A 13,747-nucleotide genomic window follows, 5' to 3' on the forward strand; every position below is an offset into this window, starting at 1 on the left:
TATCTCAAAGGTTTCTTCCTGTTTCAGATGCTAAGAGCTTATGTAAGCCTGGGCAGTGTCCATGGTTCCTCCAATTACAGTGAAATTCTGGTAATTGTACTTCATAGATGGCGCGATCTATTTGGTTGGACTAGGGTTGTTACAACCGAACTCCTTGACTTTGAACTATTCAGTCACCTGAAAAATTCTGCAGTAAAGTATGCTGTTCTGCATTTCTTCAGTTCTTCACGGAGTCAGCATAATTTCTCCAAAGCTCTCTTTCAGTGGACGCCAACTTAGTTTGTGTTGGCTTAGTCTTTGAAGGGATTCCACTGAAAAGTGTATTTTGGGAGGGGTGCAGGTAGGCAGTATTAAAGTTAAACAACTGCCAACTGAGGTAGGATTTGAATACTAGGGTGACTCCAGATAGTCCTAAGTATGGTGAGGTTAGGGAGCCTGAATTGTGAGGCATCTGCTACACACTGCACACTGCCTGGCTCAAATGGTTGAGAATTTAGGTCAGGGTGGAATTGTGTCTGGCCAGGAACCTGTATTTCTTTTACGGTATAGCATCTTACTTTACTCTGAGGAGTGATTCGCTTCTTTGCTTGTGTAGTCTTTGAGAACTATTGTGTGTGTGTGTGTGTGTGTGTGTGTGTGTGTGTGTGTGTGACTTATTAGACTGATGTACAGGGTAGTCTAACAGCCGTCTCAGGCTGGAAAGAATCTACTGAGAATGTAGTAGATGTTCAGGTTGTTCAGTAAATGAGGCTGGATGTCTCTGCAGTTCCAATCTGGTGCTTGAGTCCTAGAGGTTTCCTGAACAGCAGTTGATCTTCAGTCTAGATTGGAATCCAAAAGAAGTATATTTTTTTCTTTTTATCTCATCTGTATTTATCTTTTAAAGCAGAATGTGACTGGGCACTGTTATTTCCATTCGCAAGCCTTGCTGAGTTATAAGACCTAGGGGAACTTAGGTGCACGGAGCCATATTGGATTTGGGCCTCGCCGCTTTTTGACTGCATGGCTCAAAGTGACTAGGTGACTCTGGGCTGTTTGGCCACAGATATTCACCCTTAAGGTGACTGCCATAAGTCTTAAGATTGTTGAATGAAAGCCTCTCCCATGAATTTACGGCACAGGAAGATAACATTCACAGGATGTTTCAGTCTGAGCAGCGTCTCCATCGCATGACCTCTTCACCTTCTGCTCTTGATGCTGGAATGCCCTTCTCCCTCCATCCTTTGTGTTTCACAAAGGACACTCCCCCTACCTGAAAGCCTTAAAAGCTGTAACGCTCGCCCCAATAAACGAGACCTTGACAACAGAACTTTTGCTTGGTCTCCTTCTTCTCTTCACCCCCATTTTGGCCCACAGGTAGAAAGCCTCTTCAGGACCCTGAATAACTGGGTCCCCGCTGGCGGGGACACTTAGGGTTTTGTTCTTAGCACTTTGGAAAACAAGCCACTTCTGGAATTCCTCCAACAAGTTGTTTTAACTTGTGTTTACTTCTAAGACTAATACATGCAGAATTAACTGCTGTGGTTTGCCCTGGAGTTATCTGTGTTTTGATGCTAATTCCATTGCCCTAAGGACTGCTGCCTACTCTGGTACTCGGGACTCAGGTGACTTCACCAGAACCTTCTCCCTATTCAATTTGTAAAATACAGATGAAGGCAGGTACAGGATAGAAGGAGGCCTGTCATTGGAGGAAAGGGAAGGATGAGCAGGAGAAAAGTTTGAAGGAGGAGGAGGAGGAGACTGGAACGGAAAGAGGAGAGACAGGAGGGACAGAGAAAGTAGTCATGGCAGAGAGAAAATGGAAGCTGCCCATGAAGATTCCACTCTGTGTATTTACAGGTTGTTATTAATGTTCTTAAGGGATGGATGGTACTGGGCTTTGTATGTTTATGTGGGCGATTATATCTTATCAATTGGGTCAAAGGTTATTATGTTGTGTATTCTTGTATGCGACAGTTTGAGTGTAGGAAAGTGTGCGGTGGCTGGAGACACTGGGCCGCCACAGAGTTGGGATGTGTGTTTCTGGCACGGAAACCTGCCTTGGGAAATAGATAGGTAGAGAGATTGCTGCCAGACTCAGAGAGAGGCCTTTGGCAATGGATACGGGATGGAGCAGAGCTGGTGAGAGGCTTTGCTGACTGAGAACTAGGATATCTAGCAGGTATCTTGGGGCACCGCAGTGTAGACCTAGTGAGGATAAAAGACATATTTTTTTATATTTCTACAACAACAATTAACTACATGGAATGAAAAAAGATTTTAGGATGACACTTAAGCTATCTTAATTTAGTTTACTAAGGAATCCAGCTCTACAGCTAAGCACTTCAGACCACAAAGTTAGCATTAACAGTAGGTTACATTACGACTTATGGATGAGGATGAACCATCAGTGGATGACACCAGTGTTGCTGTGACTGAATAAATGCCACCCCTGGAAGGAGATGACGACACATCACTCATGGAGGAAGTAGACAAGGCTTCACCAGAACTGTGTGTTTGATGCTTACCTGCATTCCTTCTGATAATGTATTTTCCATGACTTTTGTTTATTTTTGTTAACATTTAAAACATCTGTGTGGCATGGAAACTAAGGGGAAGATAAAATTCCTACATGCGATACTTCAATACTATAGTTTTGACTCAAGAAGTATATTCTAATACTGGTGAAGGGATGCCTCTGCAGCAGGATAGATGAACTTGCCAGTCAGAGTGAGAGCAAGCAGGCAAAAAGTAAAGCTTCCTTCTTCCATGTCCTTTGATCTGGGTTGCCATCAGAGGGCATGACCAGAATTAGAGTAGCTTTTTCTGATTTGAATAATCTGATTAAAAATATTCCTCCTCATGGAAAGCCCAGCAGCTCAGTTTTTCATGTCTTACAGATGTAGTCAGGTTGACAACCAAGATTAGCCATCACAGCTGTCAAACAAGATAATTTTATGGCCTTACCATCATCATGGTGATTTATAAATTTCCTTTTCTTATTTTATATAGTTTTGGAGACAGAGAAGTCTAATAAAGTGTTTGGTAAAAGATTCCTTGCTGAAATCAGATGACAGAATAGGGGATCAGAAAGGAGAGAAAAGCAGGAGTCTTTTCTTAAATAGAAACTCAGTCCTGGAATGCCAGCATTAATCCACTCAAGGGATTGACCCAAACGTATTTTAGAAGGTCCCAGCCTTTAACACTGTTGCTCTAAGAATTAAGTTTTTACTGGACTTGGCGACACATGCCTTTAATCCCAGCACTCTGGAGGCAGAGACAGGTAGAGTCTCTGTGAATTCAAGGCCAGCCTGGTCTACATAGTGAGTTCAGGACAGCCAGAGCTACATAGTGAGACCCTGTCCCCCAAAACAAACAAACAAAACAAGCAACAAAAAAAACCCCAAAAAGAATTGTTTCTAACACATGGACTTTGGGGTACACATTGACAGCATGGCACCTACTCTCTTCCTCTAGCTCTTGGACTTCCTGAGAATTGTGGGTGTAGAGCAAACTAAGGCTGAAAAACTATCATATCTTTATTTATAGTGTAGAGCAGATTTTTTAGAACATATTATTCCAAAAATTTACAGACTTGCAGGAAAATATAAGATGAGAGGCAAGCATGTTGGCTCACACCTATAATCTCAGCGCACATGAGGCTGAGGCAGAATAATTACTGAGAACTTAAGACTAACCTAGGCTACCACGTGAGAGGAGGGAGAGGAGATGGAAGGGAAGAAGGAAGAAGAAATTTAAGCATTGTGTTAAAGTCAGCACGTATTCCTCACTCAAGTGGAAATCTTAATTCTTTTCAACTTCTCTTTTGATTGTGTCTCTGTACTTATCTGTCATGATCTACCTACCTGTTATTATTCTAAAGCATTTGAGAGTAAGATAGAAGAGAAATCTTCTTTAACTCTAAGTATGTTAGTCTGTACTTCATGAAAAAAGTTATTTTCTTGCATAATCAATTATTAGCATTAGGCAATTAACATTCTTCTGAATACCCTTATGGGATCTAGAGACCATATTCAAATGGTCTTGGTGACAACCTTTCATAAGCTGTCCTGCCCTACTGTGTGGTTCTTTAAAGAGACAGGACAGATCAACAGGACTTCTTCCTTTCAAGACTGCTGGAATGGCCCTGATGCCAGGCGCTTGGGAGAATGTGCCTGTCTTAACACAAGGAAAGGCAAAACACAAGAAAGTGAGAAGAAGATGCTTGGAAACGCTGTTGAGTAGGAAAGCTGCATGGCTTTTGTCTCAGTCACCGTCACCAACCACTTCCTGCTTTTCAGTTTTCTACATAAATTGCCTAAGATTCTTTTTTTTCACATTAGAGAGGAGATGGCCATCAGTAAGTCACTGTAGATCAAGAACACTGTGTGAGAGAGAACTGATAGCGAAGGTTTATAAACGCTTGGAGGAGGCAAATGGAACACTGTAGGAGGCAAATGGAACAGTGTAGATGTTGCAAGATGAACGAGCCCCGGGAGGTGACCCAGCATATCTCAAAGTGAAGCCCAAGAGATCCTTTTGGGTGATACGGGTCACATCTTTGAGCAACATGAAATCACATGGTGGAGATCGGCCACTTTTCCATTTCTGTAGCAGGTTTGTTATGTTAAAGACAATTCAGCTTTGACACATTTCTAACTCCTTTTCATTGCCATAGTAGCTCTTCAGTAAGAAACAGTCTCTGGGAAGCAGTTAGTAACATTGTTTTGTCCTCACTGTTTTTATTTTTACTGTGATCTTGAAGTGAGTTGTTGGTTTTCGATGATAACACTGTTTCTCCTAGGACGACCTCCTCTAAGTAAAAGGAGTCAAAAAGACAAGTTTAGGTAAAGCACTTCACTGAGCACATACACGTGGCAAAGGCTTAGGAAGGTTCTATGCCAAACATCAAGGCCAGGAAACCCTGATCAAACCTGAATAAACCTCGTACTTGAATTTAAATGTGGAAAATGAACATGCACCGACAGGGAAAGGCCAGGGAGTGGGGGAAGCCAAAATCCAGATCTGTCACCTGTAAAACTTAATTCTCTAAACAGACAGATTTGTGTCAGGTCACAGGGGTGTGGCCATCTGGTAAGAGTTGGCAAACTCCAGTGACACATCTCTAAGGAAACTATTTACTATTCTATTCACCCTGACTATTGGATTTCCAGAGTCAGGGCATTTCCCCTTCAGCCTCCCGGATGAGACAGGACTTGGGAATCCCCCATCCTTTACAAACTGTTAGTCATATTCTTTTAGTTCTGCAAAGATGGGCTAATCCTGTGAGATGCCAGGAAATTTACATATAATAATGCATTCATTTGGTATAAATAATGATAATAAAATAAACCGTATGATCTTGATTAATCCAGAGTTCATCAATGACTTGGGAATATAGTACATGTTGACTTTGGGGTCAGTGTTTGAGAATTGTATCTGCCGATGTATAAAACTTTGATAGTGTTCAACAAATATTTATTAAACCAAGCTATGTTCTGAGAACTGTGTTAGGTATTACAGAAATATAAAAAAAGAAAAGTTGTATTTTACCTGCAAAGAAACCAAACACAAACTGGATTGTTTATAAAATTTGTCATAGTTCATAAAGCAATTTCATTTTGAATTACCTAATTCTTATGGAAACCTTGTGATTTAAGATACTGTTCTCCTCACTCTTCAGATGTGGAGACTAAAACTTATCCAAGTTATAGGACCTGCCCAGGTTATAATAGCAGTCTTACTCACCAACAAAATGTCTCAGACCGAGGAATTCCTTAGCATCCGGGATGCATCCACCTGGATCGCTTCCAGCACTTATGAAATAAGAGTTGGCAGGTTAGAGTTCCTGCTGCTCTCAAAGCCAGTGACCATGACACCAGCATTGACACCACCCTAGGAGTGGAAAAGAAGGCTACATTGTGGGTTTAGAAGACATTGAGACATTAGAGGTTCTTAGGAACAACTTTATACCAGGTTGACAGCTTAGAGTAAATCTATTAATATATGAATTCCAAAAGTCAATTTAAGAAGAAACAAAAAACTTGAATTACCAATACTAATTATTAAAGAAATTAGATTCGGTGCCAGGCATGGCAGTGCTCCCCTAGATCCCAGTGGTAGGGAGGCTGAGGTAGGAGGAATGTGAATTTGGAGCAAGTTTGGGCTGTGCAGTACCTTCAAGTCCACCCTGGGCTACACAGAAAGATCCTATATCAAACAAATATATAAATTCATAGTAAACAACCTTTCACAAAAACCAACCAACCAACCAAACAAACAAAGAAAGAAAAAACCAACAACTTCATGTCTAGATGACTTCGCTGATGAATACAGCCAAATATTTTTTTCCTTTTCTTTTTTTCGGAGCTGGGGACCGAACCCAGGGCCTTGCGCTTGCTAGGCAAGCGCTCTACCACTGAGCTAAATCCCCAACCCCACAGCCAAATATTTAAGATAACAATTCAGGTCCTGTACACATTTTTTTTTCTAGGAAATAAAGAAGGGGGGAAAAACCCAATTATTTGGGAAGGCCATGATTTCTCTGATTCTAAAGCAGGCAACGCAATAATGAGAAGATACAATTAAGTAACATTGTAACAGATAATACTTGCAATATGTCTTAAGCTGGGTCTGCATTGCTGTGATAAAACATCATGGCAAAGCAGCTTGGAGAGGAAAGGGTTGGTTTTTATCTTACAGCTGGAGAGATGCTCAGTGATTAAGAGCACGGATTGCCTTTGTAGAGAACCTGCACCCACATGGTGGCTCTCAACAGTCCATAATTCTAGTTCCAGGCATCGAGAGCCCTCGACAGGCCCCAAGCATGTATATAGTTCATATACATACATGCATACAAAATACCCCTACGTGTAAAATTAATAAGTCATATGACTTCTAAAACTATACCATTTGCATTGAGCTGTATCAAACTATCAAAACACATCAAGTACCAGGAGGAAAAAGTTGTACGAAGAGATTCACAGAACCTCTACGCAGAGACCACAAAATATTATTTATACAGCCAAGGAGAATCTGAATAAAGAAAGATACTGGGATAGTGTATTAGAAAACAAAACCCACACACTCTAATGATGCCGTTTCCCTGCCAAGTTCACCTACAGATTCAAATCATTCTCAAGCAAAACCATAGAAAATCTTTCCTTGAAAATCTGGAAGTTGTTTAGAGCGAATGTGGAAATTGAGAGGGTTGAAACTAAGTTGGGCAATTTGAGAAAATGGATTTGTAAGAGCCGAGCTCACAAGCCGCGACTTAGTCTTGGTATTTTATTAGTAGTATTATTTTGGGTTTTTTTTTTTTTAATTTGAGACAGGATTTTTCTGCTTAGCCTTGGCTGTCCTGGAACTCACTCTATAGACAAGGCTGGCCTTGAATTCAGAGATTCACCTGCCTCTGCCTCCTAAGTACTGGGATTAAAGGTACGCACCACCACCACCTATCTAGTAACTGATTTATAATGACAGTTTTGAGTGGGAACTGAGAAAGACACAGAAATATATCCAGGAAACAAAACTGACTGCCCAGTTTGAGAACACCTAACTTTGAGAACAATGCCCATTTTTCTTTCTTAGTTTGCTGCTAGATTCATTGTATCTCTACACAGAGAAAAATTGATTCAATGGATTTTAAACCAAAGTCAGAGAAAGAAAATAAAGCTTCTAGAATAAGGCATATAACATATTCATGTCTTTGTAGTAGGCAAGCGTTTTTTAAGCAAAATCCTTGGCTCTCCAAACTTAAATTGGAAAATATTTATAATTATAATTTCTCATTCTGAAAAATCTGTAGAAATTAGAAGAATAAAAGGCAAGCCAAGGGAGGAAAGGGATTGTGAACACAAAGATGTAAAGAGGACTCAAGTCACAGTAAGCGGAGAATAAGAGGGGCTGAGAGATGGTAGGGGTAGGCGGGGACAGTTAGGTGTCCGAATGCCCATTCTGTGTGGAGGGGGCTCAGCCTTAGAGCTCTTGGGAAATGGACATTAAACTCACCACAAAATGCCGTTTCCCAACCACAATGGCCCAGCTAATTTTTTATAAACATATGTTATGTGTGCATAGATATATGGATTCCAGGCTGTGCATGCACATTTGCATGCCCACATGTACGCATGCGTGTGGAGGATGGAGGACCACCATAGGTGGCATTCTCAGGAACACGTCCACCTCCTTTGAGACAGGGCTCCTCATCTGACTTGAGACTCACCGACGAGACTCGATTGCTGACCAACAGGTCGCAGAGATCCTCACGTCTGTTTTCCTGGCCTTGGGATTATATGTATATGCCACCATGGCCAGCACCTTACATGGGTGCTGGGGACAGAACTCAGGCCTTCCCATGTCTACAAAAGCGGTTTACTAACTGATCCACACTCTCTCCCCCATTTACTCTTCTAAAATCGGAGAATACAGAACTAGGTCAGGTCCCGGAGGGTACAGACTGATGCCTTTCAAGTTTGTAGTTTTGTTTTGATATCCAAAAATTCTCTTTTTTTAAACATTTCATTATCAGTCTCCTTTTATTAACTTATGCAAATGTAGGTAGGCTGTGCATTTTTTAATCAAAAGTAGAATTCGGTAGTGTAACATAGAGTTGAAAGTTAGCACTTGCTAACTCATGTTCTTTTGGTTTTTTGGATGTTTGTTTTTTTGGTTTATATTGGCTAGATATTCTAATGGGAGTCTTAGTGGAGTGTTGAGGGAAGGCTGATTATAAAATGTTTGAAGTGTTTGGAGTGATTGGCAAGGTCTTTGTGATGCTGTTTACATATGACCCCATCACTTAGGAAGTAGGGATAGGAGGATAAGGTGTTCAAAGGCAGCCTTGGACCATAGTGGACTAATAAACATTATGGTCGATGATAACTATCAGTATCAGAGAAAATTTTTATGAGGCTTTAACTACTATAACATACACACAAGTAAGGACAATATTGTTACAATGTAAAGAATGTGAAATTATAGTCCCCTTCGTAATTATGTTATAGACTAACACTCACAACTATTTATCTAGTTTTTTACTTACTAGATAGATAGATAGATAGATAGATAGATAGATAGATAGATAGAACGAGATGAAACATAGTGTTTATGTTCAGACCACTCCATTATCTGACTTTCAAAAGATTTTATTTTATGTGTAGGAATGTTTGTCTCTGTGGTTATATGTGCACAATTTGCAGTTCTGGTCTCAACAGAGGGCAGAAGAGGGAGGGCATCAGTGTCCTCTAACTGGAGTTACACACAGTTGGAATCCACTATGCGTGTGCTGAGTACGAAACCCAGATTCCCTACAAAACTTAGCAAGGGATCTTAACTCTAACCTCATTAGCTATTTTTCAAAAAGCATTTGATATATTTATTTATTTGTGTGTGTGTGTGTGTGTGTGTGTGTGTGTGTGTTTGTGTGTGGGTAAGAGGGCAACTTGTGAAAACCCAGTGTTTACTCCTTTTACCCTGTGCATTTTAGAAATCAAAGTCAGATTGTCATGGTTTACAGCAAGCACCTTTAAGCCACTCAACCATTTTTATTACAGTACCTAATTTAATATTTTTTTTAAAATTATCTAACTTTATTTTTTTTTTTAAATTTTTTTTTTTTGGTTCTTTTTTTTTTTTTTTCGGAGCTGGGGACCGAACCCAGGACCTTGCGCTTCCTAGGCAAGCGCTCTACCACTGAGCTAAATCCCCAACCCCTATTTTTTAATTTTTTATTAGATATATTTCTTTACTTACATTTCTTTTTTTTATTTTTTTTAAATATTTTATTTATTTATTATATATGAGTACACTGTAGCTGCCTTTAGCACACCAGACAAGGGCATCAGATCTCATTACAGATGGTTGTGAGCCACCATGTGGTTGCTGGGATTTGAACTCGGGACCTCGGGAAGAGCAGTCGGTGCTCTTAACCACTGAGCCATCTCTCCAGCCCCTACTTACATTTCAAATGTTATTCCCCCTCCCGATTTCCTGTCCAGAAGCCCCCATTCCCTCTCCTCCCCCTCCCCCATGCAGATATTCCCCCTGTACATTCTCCTTATTGCCCCCCCCATATTCCTCTGCATTGGAGGTCCGACCCCAAAAATTCTCTTGAGAAGGGATTTAGAGGTGAGGATGCCACAGGGCAGAGGGGATAAGTCTGCTAGCAAAGTCTCATTTCTTTTTCTGCCAAAGAGCACAGCAGATGGAGCATTAAGTTCTATTACACCATCGCCTCTATCCATTAAGTTCTATTACACCATCGCCACTGCACGGTCACCTTAGCCAATGTCCGTCCTCACCACCGCCACAGATGAATCAGCACATGGCTGCCTGAGGCATGTAGAACCACCCTCCATGTAAAGGTGTTTCTCACAGATGGCTTCAGTACACAGCCGTCAGCGGATAATGATATCCGACCAGCAACTCAGTAAATGTGAGTGGGGTCCCTTGTTCTCAAAGGAGGGTTTACAAGACGTGTCCCAGAACCTCATCCACACACACACACACACACACACACACACACACACACACACACAAAACACACACACACACAGATGAAGGTGTGGAATGGGGGAGCTCTGGGTGTTGGTTAGCACAGTCCCTTTGGGAAGCTGTCTGGAAGTTTCTAACACTGGTGAATGACGGTCCTATGGCTCAGTACTTCCACAGGTAGCCATATACCCAACACATGTACAGCATTTCATGTGTAAGATCGTTTGGGCAGATCCAATTATAAACATTAGCAGATAGCACAAAATAGTCCAAGTCTGTCACTATGTAAGGGAAAATAAATCACAGCCTATTTATATAACTAGAAACTCTTGATGTATAAAAACAATATGGATAAATTATATATCATATATATATACATATACATATATATATATATATATATATATACATATATATATGAAGGAAAGAAGCCAGATCTAGGATACAAGGAATATATGTTACTAGTAATCAGGAAAATAGGAGTGTAGCTGAAGGGTCATGGTGGCCATGTGCCTAGAACAGGAAGCCCAACTCCCATCAAGACACCATCACCAGCCCTAACTGAAGAGAACATTCCGTACGTAATGCGCATGTCTAATTGACTCAGCCAAGAGAGATGTCTCCGTCCCACCTTCCTCAGCCTCCTCCTTACATTTGATCAGAGGAAGGAAGAGAAGGAGAAAGGAACAAGGAGGAGACAGAAGAAGAAGAGAGAGAGAGACGTACGCAGAACACATTATGATCTTTAGTCTCTCGTGTATCTTGCTTCTTCACTTTCCCCAGTAACACTGTGTTTGTTGTCTTATGAACTTCAGTTTGCTTTTCCACAATCCACTTTGAAGCTATAAGAGAAGCAAGAAAGGCATGGGAAGTTCAGATCTTGTAGTATGTTTTGTAATTATGCATAAATACCGGAGAACTAGAACATGGAAGCTAGATATGTACAGGAAACAGTAACATATTAACCTGGGAAACTTTGTGATCTTGTGTGCAAGGCCACTTCGGAAGCATCGATGCTGTGGGTCAGAGGGCTATGTGTGAACAGCTACAGCATCCTGGAGGTGTGAACTTGAAAGATTAGACAGAAGGAAGGATGTAGTCTGCTAGTTTCCCATGCAATGTCATTTTTCCATTTCTTCGCTAAAATGAACAAGTAAAAGCCCTGATTTTATTTGAGGAGACATGTAGAGTTGACCCCATTCCCCATCTCAGCCTGGCCTCATCACTGTGGTGTCTAGTCAGTTATAAGCAGAATGCTGTATGGGTCTCCAGGAAATATCTTGATTGACAGAAGGTTTACCTGGGCACTGCAGCCGGTCCCCACCTCTACATTCCTGTTTTCTGGCTTGTGAACAGGATGTCTGGTACCCTGCTGTCCACTTTGAACTATGTAGCTGCTTAGTTTAGTTGTAGAACAGAAAAAAAGAAAGAAAGAGAGAAAGGAAGGAAGAAAGAAAGAAAAAAGGAAGGAAGGAAGAAAGGAAGAGAGAAAAGAAAGAAAGAAAGAAAGGAAGGGAGAAAGAAAGAAAGAAAAATAGAAAGAAAGAAAGAAAATTAATTTGAGGATGCTAAGAGAAAGCTTCCATGTAGACCCCAGGCTACCTGCCTTTAAACTTCCTCAGAGGAAAAAAAAAATGGAACTCATGTATTCAGTTATTTAAATGATGCTAGTGCTAGCTAACCTGGGCAAAAAGAAGAACGTCCTGCCCAGATATTAAAGCAGGTGAGGATAAAATGATATGTTGAGAGCCAAGTATGATAGCACGTCTTTGTAGACCCAGCACTGAGGAAGCAGAGACAGGAGGGTCTGCGGGGCTTACTGGTCAACCCACCTAGCCAACTAGGTGAGCTTCAGGGTCTTCAAGGAACCCTGTCTCAAAAAAAAAAAATAGATGGAGAGTAACTGAGGATGATACAGGACATCGAACGACAGCCTCTAGTATGTAGACACATACTTACGTGCACACACATGTAAATAAAATTATATAAACTTAAGCTAAATAAATTATATTTAAATGATAATTAATAAAGGCTCAGACTAACCTCTCCTGGTTATCTTTGCTATCGTCCATGGTTTGCATGCTCTTAAGATGACTTCCATCAGCCGTGTCTTCCCAGGAAATGACTAGAAAAAACCCGGAGACTGGATATCTCTTCTGGACACCACATTCCACCACCTGATGCTGCTGACTTGAGGCTAGCCATGGAAAGAACAACTAATGAGGAATTTAGCAGAGCCTACACAGCGCGGCCAGTTTCCTTGCTATTTTCTCCTTCCTCCCTTTCTTTTTTCCTCCAGAGAGCTTTCTGGTAAGCATTTCTACCACAGCAGCACTGAATGGGGTGAATACCACTCCTTGTGAATATTGTTCATAAGAACAAAATGTTGGAAGGGAGCCAAATCCTGTCATCAGGGAGAGTGTTGATTAAACCTCACTGACAGCTACACACTGTTGGGTTCTGCAATCATGGGAAGGAATGAGGAAGAGACTTGCAGAACAATGTCTGCACAGGGCTTCGTAAAGCATTAAAAAGGAATGAGGAAGAATTCTTCCTTCACTGAGTGAGCACTGAGCCGTTTTGTTCGATGAAGAAAAGGCAAGTGCAGGGCAGGGCTGGTAAAATGCCACCTGGGTAAGACCGGAGTGTGAATGGAAGTGTCTCTTTTCTAAGACAGAGCAACAGGACAAACCACATGCTTATACACTGGTCATTGCAGCCTGCCTTGGGAAGCAGTGGACTCCTGCAGACCTTCTGACTTCTACATGTACATTGTGGTATGCATATGCCCTCTCCAGATAAATAGAGAAATAAATAAATGTCATTTTAAAGTGTTTGTTGAGTTTTTAGAAATGAATTCTAAAGGTTTTTTTTTCATCTTTATTAACTTGGGTATTTCTTATTTACATTTCGATTATTATTCCCTTTCCCGGTTTCCGGGTCAACATCCCCCTAATCCCTCTCCCTCCCCTTCTCTATGGGTGTTCCCCTCCCAACCCTCCTCCCATTACTGCCCTCTCCCCAACAATCACGTCCACTGGGGGTTCAGTCTTAGCAGGACCCAGGGCTTCCCCTTCCACTGGTGCTCTTACTAGGATATTCATTGCTACCTATGAGGTCAGAGTCCAGGGTCAGTCCATGTATAGTCTTTAGGTAGTGGCTTAGTCCCTGGAAGCTCTGGTTGGTTGGCATTGTTGCTCATATGGGGTCTCGAGCCCTTTCAAGCTCTTTCAGTCCTTTCTAAGATTCCTTCAACAGGGGTCCCGATCTC

At 41.3% G+C, this 13,747-nt stretch overlaps 1 long non-coding RNA gene across 1 annotated transcript in view; it reads right to left on the minus strand.

The window, feature by feature from the left end:
- The window catches only part of LOC102546345 (uncharacterized), a 35,368-nt gene that overhangs the window by 12,863 nt on the left and 8,758 nt on the right, over window positions 1-13,747 (minus strand). The window contains exons 3-4 of the long non-coding RNA XR_001836129.3: window positions 12,520-12,673; window positions 5,728-5,874 (exon numbers count right to left, since the gene is read on the minus strand). This is a non-coding gene — a long non-coding RNA (uncharacterized LOC102546345). The remainder of the gene's footprint in view (window positions 1-5,727; window positions 5,875-12,519; window positions 12,674-13,747) is intronic.

Source organism: Rattus norvegicus, chromosome 1, assembly GCF_036323735.1.
Source record: "Rattus norvegicus strain BN/NHsdMcwi chromosome 1, GRCr8, whole genome shotgun sequence".
NCBI classification, from domain to species: Eukaryota; Metazoa; Chordata; class Mammalia; order Rodentia; family Muridae; genus Rattus; species Rattus norvegicus.